Below are 18,248 nucleotides of genomic sequence, written 5' to 3'. Positions count from 1 at the left end.
AAATGCAATCTCTGAAAAACTAACAAACACGTGTTTGCAAACTAGGATCTTGCACACATATATCACTGGGCACTTAGAAGAGAACTGACAAAAGAAAAAGAGGGAAATCAAACCTAAATTGTTGAACAGAGAAACAATGCAGAAACTCTCATGAGCTAATGTAAATGAATGTATTCCACTGGAGATATACAAGACCAAGAAAAATCACTTTATTTTTATTTATGTCTATATGACCTTCTTTCAATGACTGGGGGAGATCGGAAGAATCAAAGTGAAAAATAACCTCATTATGGTTTGTGATATATTTAAAAAGAAAAAAAAAAGGGCCATAAATGCTTACATAAGAAGATTCCTTCCTATTAGTGTTCATAAACGGAGTGATTTTCTTAGTGTTATCCAACTTTGAATTCCAGCTAATGTTACCAGAAGATGCATTGCAAGAAATATGTCTGAACTATACAAAAATAATGAATCGCATCGATATAAGGAACAATAGGTTCCTATTTGTATATAAAAATGTACTACTAAATCAAGATAAGTATATGCATCTACCCACATGAATGAACGACTACTATAGAGTTTTATGTGTATTTTTGGTCGCTGAGTACGTTGGGATGCGGCAGAAAGAGCACAGGTGTTGAAATAACACTCATGTGGAATGAAGTTCTCTATACCATATATTTAACCTGGATTTCAAAAGTCTCTATTCTGTTTCTACTTGCCATCTATGCTTTGGGGATAATAATACCAATATTGTAAAAATTGGGGGAAAATTCAGGCCAATTTTTGAAAATATGGACACTCATGCAGTAAGTACCCAACATTTTTCCGTGTTTGTTTGTTTGTTTCCCCTCTCTATGGCTGAGAAGTTTACATGCAGCTCTGTAAGCTGATTTTAGAGTTACTCTACTTAAGCTGCTGAGTGTCAGCTTTATGAAAGCAATGAGGGATTCTGGTTTCTAACTCTCTCATTGCTGGTTTAGCTTTACGGAAGTTTGCTTTAGTGGTCTTGCTGTATTCCGTACTTTCAAGCGCTGCAAAATCAATTGAAATGCCATAGCAAAATCACACCAAAAAACAAAGATTGTATCTCACTAATAGCCATCTCCTGGCAGCACACCTCGACGGCAGGCCGTGGTCGCCGAGTCCTGCGTTCTCACAATGGACTTTGATATCATGACCACGATATGTTGACATTATTAAATCTTATCTTTCCTTTGCCAAAGTTGTATTTTTATGTATCAGCGGGTCAAAAATAATAGTTGGAACTATTTCGTAGTGATATTATCCAGACAACATAGCTCTCATAACGTCTGCAATATTGAAAGTAAAAAAAGATACGAAGTAATAATTAGGTGTACTGAAAAAGCCAAATATTTTGGTTTGTGCTTCCATCGCTTCACACACTTCAAACAGAAATTTTATTTCCCGAAAGCCAGATGTTGTATTAGTTATACAGACAGTTGTAAGCAGAGCTCAGAAACACTATAGAGGAAGGATCAGTCTTTGCAACATCACTTTGAGCCTTAAATGAACAACAGGCTGCTGTTGATGTTGCTAATACTGAAAATATTTTTTGCTAGGAAAGCATTTTACATTTTTACTAATTCACTTAGTAAGTGTTTATTGGATATGGCTTCTGTGCTAGTAGTAGAAACATCAGTGAACATAACAGATGAGATCTCTGCCTTCATGAAGCTCACATTCTAGTAGAGGGAGAGAAAATAACACAAATACAGTCACAAATGCACAATAATCTAAAGAAGTCCCATGATATGCTAGAGGGCATTCCCATATATGTCAGTGGAATCTTTGTGTTCAGAGTTGCAATCTTTAAATACAATGGTTAGAGTGAGTCTCATTAAGTTGACATTTGAGCAAAGATAGAGTGATCTAGATAGACATGATCATGAAAACTCTCTTTTTTAACTTTTCCTAAATGAAAAGATTTAGAAGTCCTTTGACATAGTCTAATTTTTCTTCCTGTTCTTTTATCTTTTTTCCTTATAAAGATGCTAAAATTTTGCAAAGAAGTAGAAACCTCTGAGCCTAATAATATTCGGAATGGTTCAGGTAGATAGTTTAGTTTTAAAAACTATTCATTCTTCTTATTTTCTTTTTTTCTTTTTTTTTCTAAATTCTAAGCTATGCCCTTATATATTATTCTTTTGTCAGAGTTTTGAAATGTCTGTCTCCAGAGGGCTCATGAATAATCATATAGATTCTTAATCTCCTTATATAGGGAAACCCATGGAAGTCATGAGATTTGGCAATGCCAAATCATTAATACACAAAGAATGCTTATACCACAAAAGCAGCATAAGATACTTAATCAGTCTTAGTCTGTATATTTTGGCAAGCTGGGATGATTTTTTTTTTTCAGATTTATTTATTTGAGAGAGAGAGAGTGTGTGGGGGGGGGGGGGTATGGGAGTGTGCCCATGAATGCAGTGGGAAGAGGCAGAGGGGGAGAGAGAGAGAGAGAGAATCTTTCAAACAGACGCTAGCCCTACACAGACTAGAGATCTCCTCAATGTGAGGACCCTGGGATAACGACTTGAGCGAAAATCAAGAGTCACATGCTTCACTCACTGTGCCACCTGGGTGCTCCAAGCTGGGGACGATATTTTAACCTTTACAAAGTACATTTAACCTTTACAAAGGTACTTCATAAATACCTTTACAAAGATATAGGTAATGATTTCATTTGCCTTGATGACCAGAAAATAAAATACATTTTACATAAGAAAAAGTGATTTTTTTGTGTGTGTTTGTATAATTCACTGTCAACAGTTTTATTGGGAATAAAAACCTCTAGGACAGTGATTTCTCTGGGTTAAGTTAAATGAAACATATTAAAAATATGTATGTACTAAAGATCACTGATTCTTATCTTTCTTTGTTTTGTTGTTTGTTTGTTTTCCATTGTGTATACCAAAGAGAAAAGTCTGGTTCTGCCTTTAAGTAGTAAGAAGTAGTAGTAATACACAGATGTTTCAACTGAAAAAAGAAATTGTTTTCTAATAGAAGACTCAACATTAGAAGGCATCAGTAAGCAAAGAGAACCTCAGTGGGTCCTTATCTTGCCCTTTGAAAATTACTTATCTAAATATAAAAACTTTACATAAGAACTCAATTTTCCTTTGGAGCCAGACCATTTCTTCTCTCCAGCTGCGTGATCTATATTAGAAGGATATATCAGGCTTGCTTGCTTGACCTTGGCCAACTGTAGCATTTTCTTTAAAACTATGAAAACTGTTGTGCCTGATGTTATATCTAGAAATGTGAGAATGTATTTTTAGGTACCACAATTTCAAGGCTTATTATATTGGCTCTAGCTCATTTCTTCTTAACAGATCAGAAATTGAGTTGAAAATATGCCCTACTATTTGTTCTATGCTAATAGTTATCTAAAATGATTTCTTCCTAGCTTTGAGAAAATGTATTCTGACATATCTTTTGAAAATTGGACATCTGCAATGGAGTGTTACATATGAAAGAATAACATCCATTAAATTTATAGATGAGCAGCAAAAACATTGTATCTTGTAATCTTTGTGTATTCTCGATGCTTGATATACTGATATTACATCCTTTTCATGTCTTTACTTATTATGAATACGTAGCCCAAGAACTTCTCTTCAGTAATCTGCTGTTTTATCTTTTATCTGTGCATTTGAACTCCAATGCCTGCCGGATCAAACACTTTCTTTCATCAAGGAAGATGAAAAGATTTTCCATGTATTATTCTCAATTTAAAAAAATAAACCAGTATATTCTGAAGATTAAAGGCAAGAAAAGGCAGAGATTCCAGTGTATTCAGTGAGTTCTGCATATTTATCAGGGACATATATTGTATATGAACTTGGGTCACATTACACTAAAATTTCTCAAGATGTTTTTTTCTCGGGAAGACAAAATAGGATTAAAAAAACAAAAAACAAAAAACAACTTCTCCCCAAAGTCGTGCTGATTGGTGTAGACATCTGAAAGTTCAGTGGTAGCGTGGGAGTAAAAGAAATTCACTATGATTTTTAGAATTTATTTTTGCTCCTTATGATACTACCAAAACTTTACTTCTATCCTGTTATGTATGAATAAAATATGAAATCATAGTCTATGAAAATAGAACTTCTAAGTACCCTTCATTTCTGATAATAATAAAAGGGGACTTCAGTTGTCTCCATTTTGACCCCAAACCTTCCAGTTGAGTTTTCTTTCCATTTCGTTTCTTGGCTCAGGTGGAAGACCCCAAGGGCAAAGCATCCCCTGAAGGAAAACTAGACTCCTCCCCCCCAAATAATAAGGATGGCTCTAGCCTGGCTAGACCCTCCTGCACACAGTTGACTCCAAGACCAGGAGTCATCTGACTTTCATCACCCACCTGCCTATACTCACCTATCTGCCCCACCCACAGATTCCCTATATAAACCTGGAAATATTTTTAGCACTGTGGAGACAACCTTTGAGATCCTCATCTGCTATCTTCCACTGTTGGCCTCACTGAAATAAATAATTCCTTTCTTCTTTTACCATCACTCATTTCTCTTTTTGGGTTTCGTCAGAAGTGAGAGGCCGCACCTGATTGTTTTGGGACCCTGAAGCAAGGTGCTCTTCTGCCCTCGCATGCATACTGGCTATAATTAATTACATGGTAGCTAACTTCAGTGAATATTATTTTCCTTTAAAATGTTAATGTAAGTCTCCAAAACAGAATCTGACATTTGATTAGAGATCAAATATCTTCTGAAAAATAATTCAACCAATTTAAAGAAAAATAGAGATAGTTTGTGGACCTTATATCAGAAAAAGGAAAAGCTTCAGGAGTATAAAAGAAGTGAGTTGTTGTTTTGTTTTGTTTTTTTGGAGATTGAGGGGTCAGGAAGAATGATTTTCATTCTATCTTGCAGAGAAGAGAGGGCCAGAGAAAGTATGTCAGATTTAATTTTCTCTAAAAAAGAGTTTAAGTCTTGTTAAAAAAGAAAACCACAGACCGAAAATGACATTACTTAGGCCAAGTTCCCAGACCAGGGGGTTAATACCTAATCTAATTGCAGCTTCAGCCTCCCCTGGAAATGTTGTTCTAATTGGTCAGTCAGGAATTTTCTGGTGAGTGCCAATGAAATGATCTGTCACAAGGGCCCTCTTTATCCCTAAAAGGAAGGTGAGGTAAGCTGCCTCGGACTGCAGGCTCTAACCCCTAAGGGAAGGTGTTCTTGCCTAAAGCATCCTTTCCTTTTGTTAATAACTTTCTTGACCCACACTACTTCCTATAAAAATCTCCCATTTTATACAACGTAGAGCTTCCCTCTATTTGCTAAATATGTACTGTCTGATTTGTGAATCCTTTAATAAAAACAATGAGTCATCTTTAAAATTTTTTTCAGTTAAATGTTGTTTTTCAATAGTCTGGAGGCTGGCAATGTCTTATCTTTTCCACTCATGTTACAGTGTCTTATTTTCCATTGTGGATTCTTACTTTTTTAAAGCGGTTTTGTCAATATGGTACAAATTCCCTCGCTGTACTTGGGTCACCTGTTCAAAGTTTCTCTCTTTGGGGCTCCTTTGAAGTCAGGGTTTTTCCTTTCTTCTAGCAGCAACAAATGATCTCCCCCCCCCCCCACCAACAGAGGGCGAGCAGTGAGTGCCCCTCCTAACAGCCAGCATAAACTGATGAGGAAAGAGAAAATGCCTTGCTTTACTGCTCAGAGGCCCGAAGATCTCACTCAGCTTTCGTTAATTAGTTTGATGATTTCATTCTGATGTCTTCCTGCCGACCTACATTTCACATTGTATTTTTTCTTACATTGTAATTGTCTACAAGGCAAAGAATGCCTACATGTTTGTCTTTGAACATTGCAATTAAGCAATTAATAGATTGTCTTTCATCGTTAATGAGTTTGTTGCTCCTTACTATGTGATCTCATTTCATATCTAAACATGCATGAGAGACAGGTTAGATGAAGGAAAAGATTATATAATCTCATAATCACACATTTTATTAGACGATCTATACTAAATAGGGAGAGAGTCCTTTTTTTGCCATTTACCAGCAATATGGTTTGTTTAAGGAAACAGCTGGTAATGCCCAAGTTTATTCATTATGCTTCCCGTGATTTTGGTATTATGACTAATTTTTCTTCTCTAAAAGGCACCCTTATCTAATAGAGGTCTTATAAAGCAATGTGCCTTAACTTTCTCATTTCTAAGATGGTAGTTTATTAAAAGGAAATGTAGCCACTTTTTAAAATAGTCTTTCATAATGTAAAGTAATACATGAATGAAATGGCTGTTAATTTTTTTTTTTTTTGCAAGTCTGCTTTAATGTTTTTCCTACATATTTTAAATGCTTGGATAGGTACTTTAATTCTTATAAGTTTGCTGAACAAATATTTACTTACATTCTACAATGTTCCAGAAACTCTTCTAGGTGCTGGGAATAGAGTGGTGAACAATACATTGAAAAATTCCTGTTTATTTTAGTGGTAAGCCTCAGAAAATAGTTAAAGAAGAACGTTGAAGCATGTATACATCAAATACTGATAAGAGAAAGAGAAAGAAAGGGACTCCGAGGCTTAGGGAGTGATAAGATGCAGTTTTCAATTTTTAGTAAGAAGGTCATGAAAGTTCTTCTCACTGGGAATGTATTTATTTGAGAGAGAGAGAGGAAGGGAGAGCACAAGCCTGTGTGCCTCACTAAGCAGGTGCCTGGCATGGAGCAGGGAGAAGCAGGCTCCCCGCTGAGCAGCATGCCTGGTGCGGGGCTCGATCCCAGGACTCTGGGATCACGACCTGAGCCTAAGGCAGACACTTAACCAGCTGAGCCACCCAGGCACCCCTGGTAGAGTTTCTTTTAATGATTAACTTATTGGGGTGCCTGGATGGCTCAGTCTGTTAAGCATAATCTGACTCTTGATTTTGGCCCAGGTTATGATACCATGGTGGTGACATCTAGTCCTGCTTGGGGCTATGCACTGGGTGTGGAGTTTGCCTAAGATTCTCTCTCCCCTCCCCTACTTCCCCGCCCCACTGTGTGCTTGTACGCTCTCCCTCTCCTTCCAAAAAAAAAAAAAAAAAAGGTAAATTTATCAATTATTAAACCAAATTCTATAACTTAGACTACTACCTTGTAGATTGTTGGGTACCGGCTACGGAGCTTGCTTACAATTCTCTCTCCCCCACTCCCTTTGCTCCTCTCTATCCCGTGCCCCACTCACATTCTTTCTTTCTCAAAGAAAAAGAAAGAAAGAAAGAAAAGAAAGAGAAAAAAAAGAGATGCATTTATTGTGATTATTAGATCAAGTTCTACAATCGAAGCTAATCCCATCAACCCATAAATACTTATTTGTCAGCTTTTTTGTGATCCTGCCTTTGTCATCTCTCTAGAACTTTAGAATACATGTCCCCTTCCTAGTCTCATTAACTGACATTATTCTTTAGTCCTAAGACTAAAGAATAATGTCTAAGTTATTAAAACAGTCTCTGAATCATTTCTCTGCTGCTCATCATTACTCTAATTAATCTAATTAATCTAATGCCTTTCAAACACTGGACTCAGATTAATACTTTTGAAATGATGATTATGTTGCTGTCCATCCCCAGAACGTTAAAAACTACCCTTTTCTATCTCTACCTATTTCCTATTCTGGTATTTAAGATATTCCAAAATCTGACCCTGAACTTTCATCTTTTAATTTCATTTGATATCCTTGTTCATAACAAATTACAATTCTATAAATTAAATTGTTCCTTAGGACAGGAATGACTGACTTTCTCCCACTCTTCAACCTACATTCATTTGCCCAAACCCCTTTTTATCAAGATATGAATCTAGTTCTCTCTCATTAAAGATACACTCACTGCCCAGCACCAATGAGGAATAATTGATCTTTACTCAAACTCTAATTCTTAAAACCTTTTTTTTTGAAGTAACATTGTCTAATTATAAGTTTTAAATTATGTCCTTCCTTACAAAGTGTTTCTTTATTCTTTTTTTTTTTAAGATTTTATTTATTTATTATTTGAAAGAGAGAGAGAGAGCACAAGCAGCGGGGAAGAGCAGAGGCAGAGGGACAGGCAGAAGCAGACTCTCCGCTCAGCAGGGAGCCAGATGGGGGCTCAATCCCAGGACCCTGGGATCATGACTTGAGCTGAAGGCAGATGCTTAACTGACTGAGCCACCAAGGTACACCTACAAAGTGATTCTTCTAGAGAAGATCTTGCTTGTGTAGAAAAGATAATACTTCCAGGTAGAGATGGACACTTGTGGGGTGAAGGTATACAAATTGGTACATAACGCTGTAACAGATAATGGCCCTTAAGGCTAGTAAAATCATACCAGTGCAACTGACGAGTTACATTCTTAAAAGATTGAGGGGCACCTGGGTGGCTCAGTGGGTTAAAGTCTCTGCCTTCAACTGGGGTCGTGATCCCAGGGTCCTGGGATCGAGCCCCACATCAGGTTCTCAGCTCTGCTGGGAGTCTGCATCCATGCCCCCCCCCCCCCCCCCCCCCCCCCCGGCCACCGCCCTGCGCCATCTGCCTCTCTGCCCACTTGTCATCTCTCTCTGTCAAATAAAGAAAATTAAAAAAATAAAAATGAAAATTGAGTGCTTTTGTCTTTAAATCTCATTTGTCTACTTTGATTTGAAGAAATGAAGTTGCTTTAATCAACAATAAAAGAATTACCTTTACATACAGGAAAGATACAGGCTCCTGAGCAGCTCAGTCAGCAAAGCTTCCACCTTTGGCTCAGATTCCTGGGATGGAACCCAGCACTGGGATCCCTGCTGATGGGGAGCCTGCTTCTCCCTCCCCACAACTTGTGATCTCTATCACCCTCTCTCTTTCTGTCTCTCAAATAAATAAATAAATAAGATCTCAAACAAAGAAACAAACAAAAAACAGGAAAGATAACCGGGCGCCTGGGGGGCTCAGCTGGTTAAGAATCTGACTTGTGATTTTGGCTCAGGTCATGATCTCCGGGTCATAAGATGGAGTTGCTAAGGCTCTGAACTCAGTGGAGAGTCTGCTTGTGATTCTCTGCTCTGCCGCTCCTCTGACTCATTCATGCTCTCTCAAATAAATAGATATATCTTAAAATAAAACAAAACACAAAAACAGGAAATATAATTTAATCCCATGCATTTGGATTTGTATGCATACAACAATAAATTTCCTATCAATGTTGTTATGGTTCTATGTCTGGAGACAAATTCTCATACTTAATTTATAAAGCTAATTTTGTTGGTGGCTTATTTTTTTTAGATAATAGGCTCCATGGTCAAAGGGAAGCATATACTTAAGTGTTTCCCAGGAATGACCTTTTATTGCAAGAATTATTTTAAGTGCCTATTCTTATCACTAAAGAGTCTAAAAGGAGTAAAAATCAATAAGCCTATTTAAGCACGGTGAGCAAAGTAGATGGTGCACTTGGTGCACTTGGAGAAGACGGAAACCAGTTGCATTAATTCTGAGAGCGAAAAATATGAAATGTCCTGCAGTTTTAAATGTGACTGGCTTTGAAGAAACATGTAACCTTTGGATAAGAATCTAAGCTAAACATTCTGACCTAAACATGGGATAGTTCTGGAAATGACTGAGATCAAATCTGTTGGGTACAAGTCAAATAATCATATTTGGAAATAAACTCCAATAATAAGAATGCCAAGAGTGCCATGGGAAGGGCTTGATGAAACAAAAGCCATCTTCATCCACTGCAGTCCAGAACTCCCGGGAAGAAGGGCTTGCAGAAGCCTGTGGGATCCCCATTCTCTAGAGTCCCTGTGGAGGGGCTTGCTTGATCGGAAACTCATAACTGGGAACGAGGAAGGGCTGGACACTGTGCGCTTCTCTAAGTCTTTAGATGTGTCACTAAAAATATACAAAGCCTAGGCTCTTAAGACTGGGGGAAGGTGGGCTCCGCTATAGCGCCTCTAGCACGAAGGCGGGCCATCCGGGGGAGTTACTCAGTTTCTTCTGGGATGAACATATATACAGGTATCATTAAACTTCTGTTTATCTTTCTATTATTAATCTATCTTTTATTACAAAGAGCAAGGTCACAGCCAAAAACCTAGAGGGTAGAGGAAAAATTGTTTTCCTTTCATGCACTCTCTGTGTTCCTGATTTTATTATATATAAAAGAACAAATAAATAGGAAGATTATTCACATTAGAGAGATCCAGATCTTCTTTCTGCTATACCTGAATTTCCCAAAGAGTAGACAAATGTAAAAAAAGAAAATACTTTCTATCTTTAATTTTTACCTTATTTCTACTCCTAATTTTTAGCCTTCGCATATACCTTGTAACACTGGGCCAGAATTTCCGAAGTGTACTTTGTAGACTGTGAGCTTTATGATATGCCAATATTAATAATACCTTTTCACAAAGCATCCTGTGGAAAATTCTGTAGAAAATTTATATTTTGCTTATGAATTGATTGCCCATTTCTACTTCAATAATGTATTGATAATCCTCAAAATGTGTACCATTTGATTATTTAATTTCACTATCCAAGACAGTTACTTCAGGAACAAGTGTCCATTGGAAAAGTCTGATAATTAATGTAAACAACTGTTAAGAACCATCATTTCACTTATAAAGAGGTAATATAATTATGATATAGTATCACAATGACTTAAATTATGACAAATTTATTTTATGACAAAAAGTCTATTTGCTACTTTAAATTCTCTTTGATTTGGGGTTTCTAAGACAAAACTATTTTTAAAAATTTTTTGTAACTCAATTTTAGTTGTAATTTCCCTATTTATGAGAAATTATGTTGATCTTAGCAAATATTACTACTCTAAAATACCCAGAATGTACTGTAACTTCAAAGGCACATGGCATCCTAAACATGTAAATATTAGGTTTATGAAGTATAATTAACTACTTCTCTGTAATATTACAGAATGTAAGCAGAGTGAAATTCAAGGCTAACTCTTTATCAGCCTTTTTTTCCTATAGATTATTTTGCAGAACTTTTAGGACAGTATCTGTATGATTCAGGAACAATCTGTTCCTTTTAATGTTCTCTGTATATTACAGCCACATATATATAGTTTGATCAAACAGAAACTTTCATAAGTAGAAAGTTTTAAAATGCAGATATCGGAACTACCTAAAATTCAATATGACTTCAGAAGAAATATTCAATAATGATCTGTTATTTGTGTGCCTTTGTTCATCTGCTGTGTTCCTGCCTTCAGTGTCTCTCCAATAAGTGTTAGTCAAGGCCCAGTGCATTTGCAAATATTCACTATAGGCCTAGGAAATGTTTTTTGGCTACTAGCTCCCTTTTTGGAGTGGAGTCCTGGTTATTAAAGCAGTTTATGTTCATATGTGCATACATAGTTTAGCGGTTAGAAGAAATTGCTAATGTTCTTAATTTTTCATAACTCTAAAATTTGCTTATTATGACCTATTTTTACCAAAAATATAAGCACAACATTCATATTCATAGCTCTCTATATTTTAATTTTAAAAAGTAACTATCACTACATATCTGCAAATACAATATCATTCATAATGTAAATTATTTATAAGTGATTGTAATTCATTAATTATCCAATATAATTAATTGTCCAATCCCCATGATATAATATGTCCATATGGGACATAATATATTATCTCATCCATTGTCGCAGATATACAGGTAATAATAGTTAATTTGATCATACTTTTGTTTTTTCTTAAAACAACATCATACTTTTATGTCCAGTTTCAAAACCAAATTAATGCAAATGTATTTTTGCTGCATAATTTTTGTTTTCATCATAAAATGACTTGATTCATTCAGATTTTCTTTCTCTAATCCTCTCTCTTGTGCTACCGCATTGGTTTGTGTCTTAAGTTAAATTTTGATTTGGGGACTCGAGTGTGGTGTCCAACAGTAAATTCTAAGCCTTTGTAGATAGTTTAATTTAGAAATGATAAGTAGGACCCTTTAATATATGAATGGTAACTCAACCCTTCAGGGCAGTTGATCACTTAGACTTGGGATCCTCAAATCTGTATGCATATTAGAATCATTTGGGTGTTCTTTGTAAAAATAGAGATACACTAGGGTGCCTGTGTGGCTCAGTTGGTTAGGCTTCTGTCTCTTGATTTCTCCTGGGACTGTGATCTCAGGGTTGTGTGATCAAGCCCTGTATATGGCCCCCTGCTCAGCGGGAGTCTGCTTGAAATTCTCTCCCCCTCCCTCTATCCCTGCTTGTGCATGTATGTGCTCTCTCTCAAATTAAAAAAAAAAAAAAAATACCCTGTGATGTAGATTCCTGATGGAATTGGCCTTGAAGGGATCGATGTACAGGTATGCTATAAAATCATTCCAAAGAGGGGCGCCTGGGTGGCTCAGTGGGTTAAGCCTCTGCCTTCAGCTCAGGTCATGATCCCAGCATCCTGGGATCAAGCCCTGCATCGGGCTCTCTGCTCAGCAGGGAGCCTGCCTCCTCCTCTCTGCCTGCCTCTCTGCCTACTTGTGATCTCTGTCAAATAAATAAATAAAATATTTTAAAAAATAAAATAAATAAAATAAAATCATCCCAAAGAATTCTAATATGTAGATAAAATTGAGGACCAGTGACATGGATGAGATTATACATGGTAATTGAAGCTACAACTCAGAGTGAGATCCCTTAAGAAGAGCATCTAGAGTAGAAAGTGAAGATCTTAGGAATGTGCCTCGTACTTCAAGATGGCTGGAGGGAATGAGCACTTTTAAAGACTAAGAAGAAATTGTTAATGGGGTAGGAGGAAATCCTTGAGCAAATAGCATTCAGAAACCAAGAGAGGAGAGTGTTTCCCAATTGCAGCAGTGTTAAATGCTGCTGTGAACTCCACTAAAATGAGGGCTAACATAGAAGGGATAGATGGTCTGGGATAGGCGTATTGGTGGCCGCAAAAACCAAATTGCAAAGGATATAAATAGCGATGAACAGCAAACGTGGACAATGGGAAAGGTTGGTTGTAAAGAGAAGGAAGGAGACAAAACCTGAGTCTTAAGAAAGGACATTTTTGGGGTGGTCCTGGGTGACTCAGTTGATTATTAAGCATCCGCCTTTGGCTCAGGTCATGATCCCAGGGTCCTGGGATTGCGCCCCACAGGCGACGCCCTGCTCAGAAGGGAGCCTGCTTCTCCTCTCTGCCTCCTTCCTCTCCTCCCTGCTCCTACTCAAGTCGCGCTCCTTCATCTTCCTTGGGTTCTCTGTCAATATCTTTGGCTCACTCTCTCTCTCTCTCTCTCTGTCAAATAAATAAATAAACAAAATCTAAAGAAAAGAAACGAGATTTTGTTTTTAAGAGAAGGGGTGATTGGGTGGCCCTGTCCGTTAAAGGTCTGACTCTTGGTTTCAGCTCAGGTCGTGATCTCTGGGTCATGAGACAAAGCCTCACTTTGGGCTCCGCACTCAAGGCATTATCTCTTGAGTTCCTCTTTCGCTCTCCCTCTGCTCTTTCCCCCAGTGCTTGCTATCCTTCTCTCTGAAATAAATAAGAAATAGAACAAGGACATTCATCAGAGAGAACACATACATTACTAACAAGTTTTTAATGAATGGTCCCTACTGGCAGGGAACAAGTAACTTTATAAAACTCACAAGCACTCAGTTCTTTGAATACCAGGAGGTGTGGATATTATTACTCCCAAGTTATAGATGAAGGAAGCTTGGGCTCAGAGAAAATAATTATTAAAAGACATAGTTTTTAAGGGTAAATGCTGATTCTCACACCAATATTAAATAATTGGCAAGTGGAGATCTACTGTGCTCTTTATTTTATTTTTTTAAAAGATTTTATGTATTTATTTGACAGAGAAAGATCACAAGTAGGCAGAGATGCAGGCAGAGAGAGGAGGAAGCAGCCTCCCCACTGAGCAGGGAGCCTGATGCAGGCCTTGATCCCAGGACCCTGAGATCATGACCTGAGCCAAAGGCAGAGGCTTTAATCCACTTAGCCACCCAGGTGCCCCCTACCGTGCTCTTTAATGAGGGATCTGGTAAGATGTTACAACTGGTTCAAAGTTTAATCCATACATACATAGATAGAGAATACTGAAATGTCTTCATGGATGCTAAATTGCCTTTGTTTGTTTTGTTGGTCTTTGCAAAATTGTTTTTTTGTTGGAAGATCGATGGTCTCTCCACTAGACAGAATTTGTACAGCTTTAAACTTTGAGTGGCATAGACTGCCTTCCCGTGCCAGGCAGAATCAGATCATTGGCAGACAGTGCGAAGCAATGATTAGCTCTATATCGGAGACCTCACAGTGATATTTTCCCTTATGTAGAAACTCAGTTTTTCCCCCATACACGAATTGCTTAGGCATCAGAGAGGCTTTGAATATGTCTCCTAAAATTTTAAAATCTATAGCTTAGTCATACTTAGATTTGAACTGATCCATTCTCTTATACATTGTAGGGTGTTGGGCTGGATTTCTTTTTGTAATTGAATGATAAGTATTTGGAGAGTACTTAGTTGCTTTGAAATGTGCAGTCTTTTCCTGGAGAATTTTGGCAGTGGAAAAATAATAAGCCTAAACTGGGAGAGATACTGCCACACGATTTTATTAGCATGTTACTCTAAAGGCACTAATTGACTTACTTTCTATAAATTTAGGTACACAAGCATTTTCATAAACATTTCTATTACAAATATTCAACTGAATTAAGATATTGAGCACCAGGATTGCAGATACTGTGAAAGACAAATTAATTCTTATAGCTGTGCTATATGTTTTCCTTATAAAGTCCTCAATGCTTGTGACTAATTACAACCAAAAGTATTTAGAATAGCAGTTGTAAACTATAAGCCTTAAGAAAAAGAAAATCCCCAATACATAAATACATAAATGCAAAAGAACTAAGTTAGTCTATTGCCACAATATCTAATGGATTTTGAAAAAAAAAAAAAAAAAAAGGATTTCTCTTTGGATGCAATGCATACCAAAAAACCAAAGGGTGAGAATATGGTCATTTAGAATTTTTTTTTTTTTAATTTAAACTGAGAAGGAAAACATATCTTACTATCTGTGTACCATACCGAATTTCAAGCATATAAAACAAACAAAACACTATTCCCGAAAAAGCAGCCCCTGTACTGTTTAATGCCAAGTGCATTCTCTTGAAACAGAATGGAATCGCTGGCTTTTAAAAATGCATAATATCATTTCTTAAAGGCGAATACTGTGTTATTCATGTGAATTATAAATGAAGGACCAGAATTACGGAGTAAAGAAAAATAAGTCTTGAAATTGTGCTTCCAGATAGCATCTTTTCACATAATTCTTAGGTCTACAGTCCAGGGGCCTGTCTAATATTAATATAATGCACTATGGTCTCTATAGCATAGTTAGATTCCAGTGAACAAACACAGGATTTAAGATATGACATTTTAGTGATGGTGGCTTGCCTTAAAATATGTTAATTTTTCCCATGCTTGGCTTATTTCAAGTGCTTGATCCTTTTCATTCACCACATGAATTACTTTTAAGTACTTATTTACATCTGAGACCAAACACAGACCATATGACAAAGATCATCTGTGTTGTATCATTTCAGCCTGCTTTTCTTTTTGACCTATTCCATTTAATAACATCCTCTTTGTTGTAGCGAAGGCTGTTCGTTCTCGATTTTTATGTTAATTAAAATAAAAGCTTACTTTTAATGTTTTGACACACGATGTGACAAAAGGAATCAAAGTCATGGACAATTGTCTTGTAAATTGTCTTGATTATTCTATTTATTTCAGATAGTTAGCAAAATGCATTTCTTTATGAAGATTATAATTTCAAAGGGTCACTATAAAAACCAAAACAGAACAGTTAGAATTACTCTGTCAAGCTACTTTTTGTCATTTCATCCTGTTCTTTGAAGAGTTACTTTTTGCCTTGGTCTCAGTTTGGCATCTCTAATTAATAGCTTAGCTATAATTTTACAAGGGAGTCTTGTTTGAAATAGTTTTAATTTATGGAGCACATTTGTACAGGGTATGGCTTAGCACTTTATATAAGCAATTCCATTTAATCTTGACCATGATACTATGACATAGTGTTAACATGTGTTCTGAGGAGAAAGAAAATGAAGTTTCAAGACTTCAGGGCACTCCCCAAAGTCATACGATTTTGAAGTCACCGTGCCGAGGCTCTTCTCCTACCTGCTTGAACAACAAAGCATGTATTTTTATATATTAAGTTATGTACAACAGTATATGAGCAAGGGATCAAAGGGACTTTGAGTCTGGAGAAGAAGGAAGTTTTGGGAATTGTGTTTGAGAAGGCTATTGATAATCCCAGGCAAAATGTCTTTCTCCAGTCCCAGGCTGGCAAAAGCTCCAGGCAAAATCTTGCTTTTACACTAGAGAGGGGTAGGCAGGTTCCCTGCTGAGCAGAGAACCTGATGCGGGGCTCCATCCCAGGACCCTGAGATCAGGAGCTGAGCCAAAGGCAGAGGCTTAACCCACTGAGCCACCCAGGTGTCCCTAAACATAAGTAATTAACACCCCTTTGTGAGGGGTAATTAACACCCCTTTATGCTAATCTATAGAACCTGGATAATATGTTTAACATTTCCAGGCCAAAAAGACAAAGCCCAGGAGGGGGCATAGAAAAGAAAACAAACAAACAAACAAACAAACAAACAAAAACAAACAAAAAAACCAAAAAAAAAAAAAAAAACCAGCCTGGGCTTTTATGAAATATATACTAAGCGTCAGTGAGTTTCCATGGGTACGTGAAAGCCAGGGTGGAATCCCAAACAGCTCCAAGAGGCTTGTCAGGGGACAAAGAACTTCCCCTCCATGGTGGCTTTGTGGAGTGCTGGCCACTAGTGTTGTCTGCAGTAGAGACTGGGGAAGGGAGACAGAAAAGCCAGCCTCATTAGGAGGAGAAGTGGGAGATGTCTGCGATCCAGACGCAGAACGAACCCTGGAGACTGCCCTGGGGACTAGGCACGGCTTTCTTTGCTGGCGGGCACACAGGTTAAGTAGAGAGGGAACCTGGGGAGGAGGAAGAATCTCAAAGAGAAATCTTGGAGAATAAGTGAGATACAGATACTTGAAATTGGGGGCACCTGGGTGGCTCCGTGGATCAAGCCTCTGCCTTCCGCTCAGGTCATGTTCTCAGGGTCCTGGGATCAAGCCCCCTCATCGGGCTCTCTGCTCAGCGGGGAGCCTGCTTCCTCCTCTCTCTCTATTTGTGATGTCTCTCTCTGTCAAATAAACAAATTAAATCTTAAAAAAAAAAAAAAAAAAGATACTTGAAATTGGATGACTGATTACCTGACTGAAACTTTTCCAAAATGAGAGTGCCTGGAAAATCGTAAAAGAGCATCATGAAGTTTTCCTCTCCCAGACAGAAGCAGGGGTTTCAGAAAGATTAGATCCCATTAAGGAAACCGAGGTCCGGGTTTAATGCTTTAGGTTTCTGACTGTGCACAACAGCTCTCGGTCTGTTACATTTGTACGTGATCACTTCTTTTTGGTTCACCTTGGCTATGCACTGCATAGTGCTTTCTCCGTGAGAATGCAGAAATGATCGTATTTTTTGACTTCCACTTAGAGGAAACCAAGGTCTATATAAAAACACCTGTAGGTAAAAGCAGACTAAAGAATTTTAAAGTTTGCGTGGTTCTTGGTCTTATTTTATATCCCTATATATATTCTTGGTCTTATTTTATATCCCTATATATATCCCTATATATATATCTTTCTCCAACTATACTCGTTACCAACAACCACATTAATTTTTTTTTTATTTTTAAGATTTTATTCATTCATGAGAGGCAGAGCAAGAGAGGCAGAGGGAGAAGCAGACTCCCCACGGAGCAGGGAGTCTGATGCTGGGCCTGATCCCAGGAGTCTGGGATCATGACCTGAGCTGCAGGTAGACCCTTAGCTCACTGAGCCACCCAGGTGCCCACATTCAGATCTTTATCTGAGAGCAAACTAACACAAACATGCCATAGAATAACAACACAAAAAGTGGCAATATTACTATGACACAAATTCACAATAACACTGTGGTACTGTACCCACGGTTTCTTCATATATTTAATGCAAAGAACTACTAGTAAGTGGCTTGGAAATTAGAATATAAGAGTCATACATTCATATATCAAGAGTTCAGGTTTGTCATGTCTTCATCAAGGTTAATTAAAATGTATAATTAAGATGTAAAATAAGATAAGTGATTAGAACATCAAATCAGGAGAGAGAGAACTATACACACTGTGCCCACATTAATTCGTTT

The 18,248-nt window shown here is 37.4% G+C and overlaps 1 protein-coding gene and 1 pseudogene across 3 annotated transcripts in view; both read left to right on the top strand.

Moving 5' to 3' along the window:
• The window catches only part of CDH18 (cadherin 18), a 982,055-nt gene that overhangs the window by 195,543 nt on the left and 768,264 nt on the right, over nt 1-18,248 (top strand). The window lies entirely within an intron of this gene.
• LOC132027472 (F-actin-capping protein subunit alpha-1-like) overlaps nt 12,878-18,248 on the top strand; it is a 112,076-nt pseudogene continuing 106,705 nt past the window's right edge.

Source organism: Mustela nigripes, chromosome 12, assembly GCF_022355385.1.
Source record: "Mustela nigripes isolate SB6536 chromosome 12, MUSNIG.SB6536, whole genome shotgun sequence".
NCBI classification, from domain to species: domain Eukaryota; kingdom Metazoa; phylum Chordata; class Mammalia; order Carnivora; family Mustelidae; genus Mustela; species Mustela nigripes.
The sequence above is the reverse complement of the archived record's forward strand: the minus strand, read 5'-3'. Positions and strand labels throughout refer to the sequence as shown.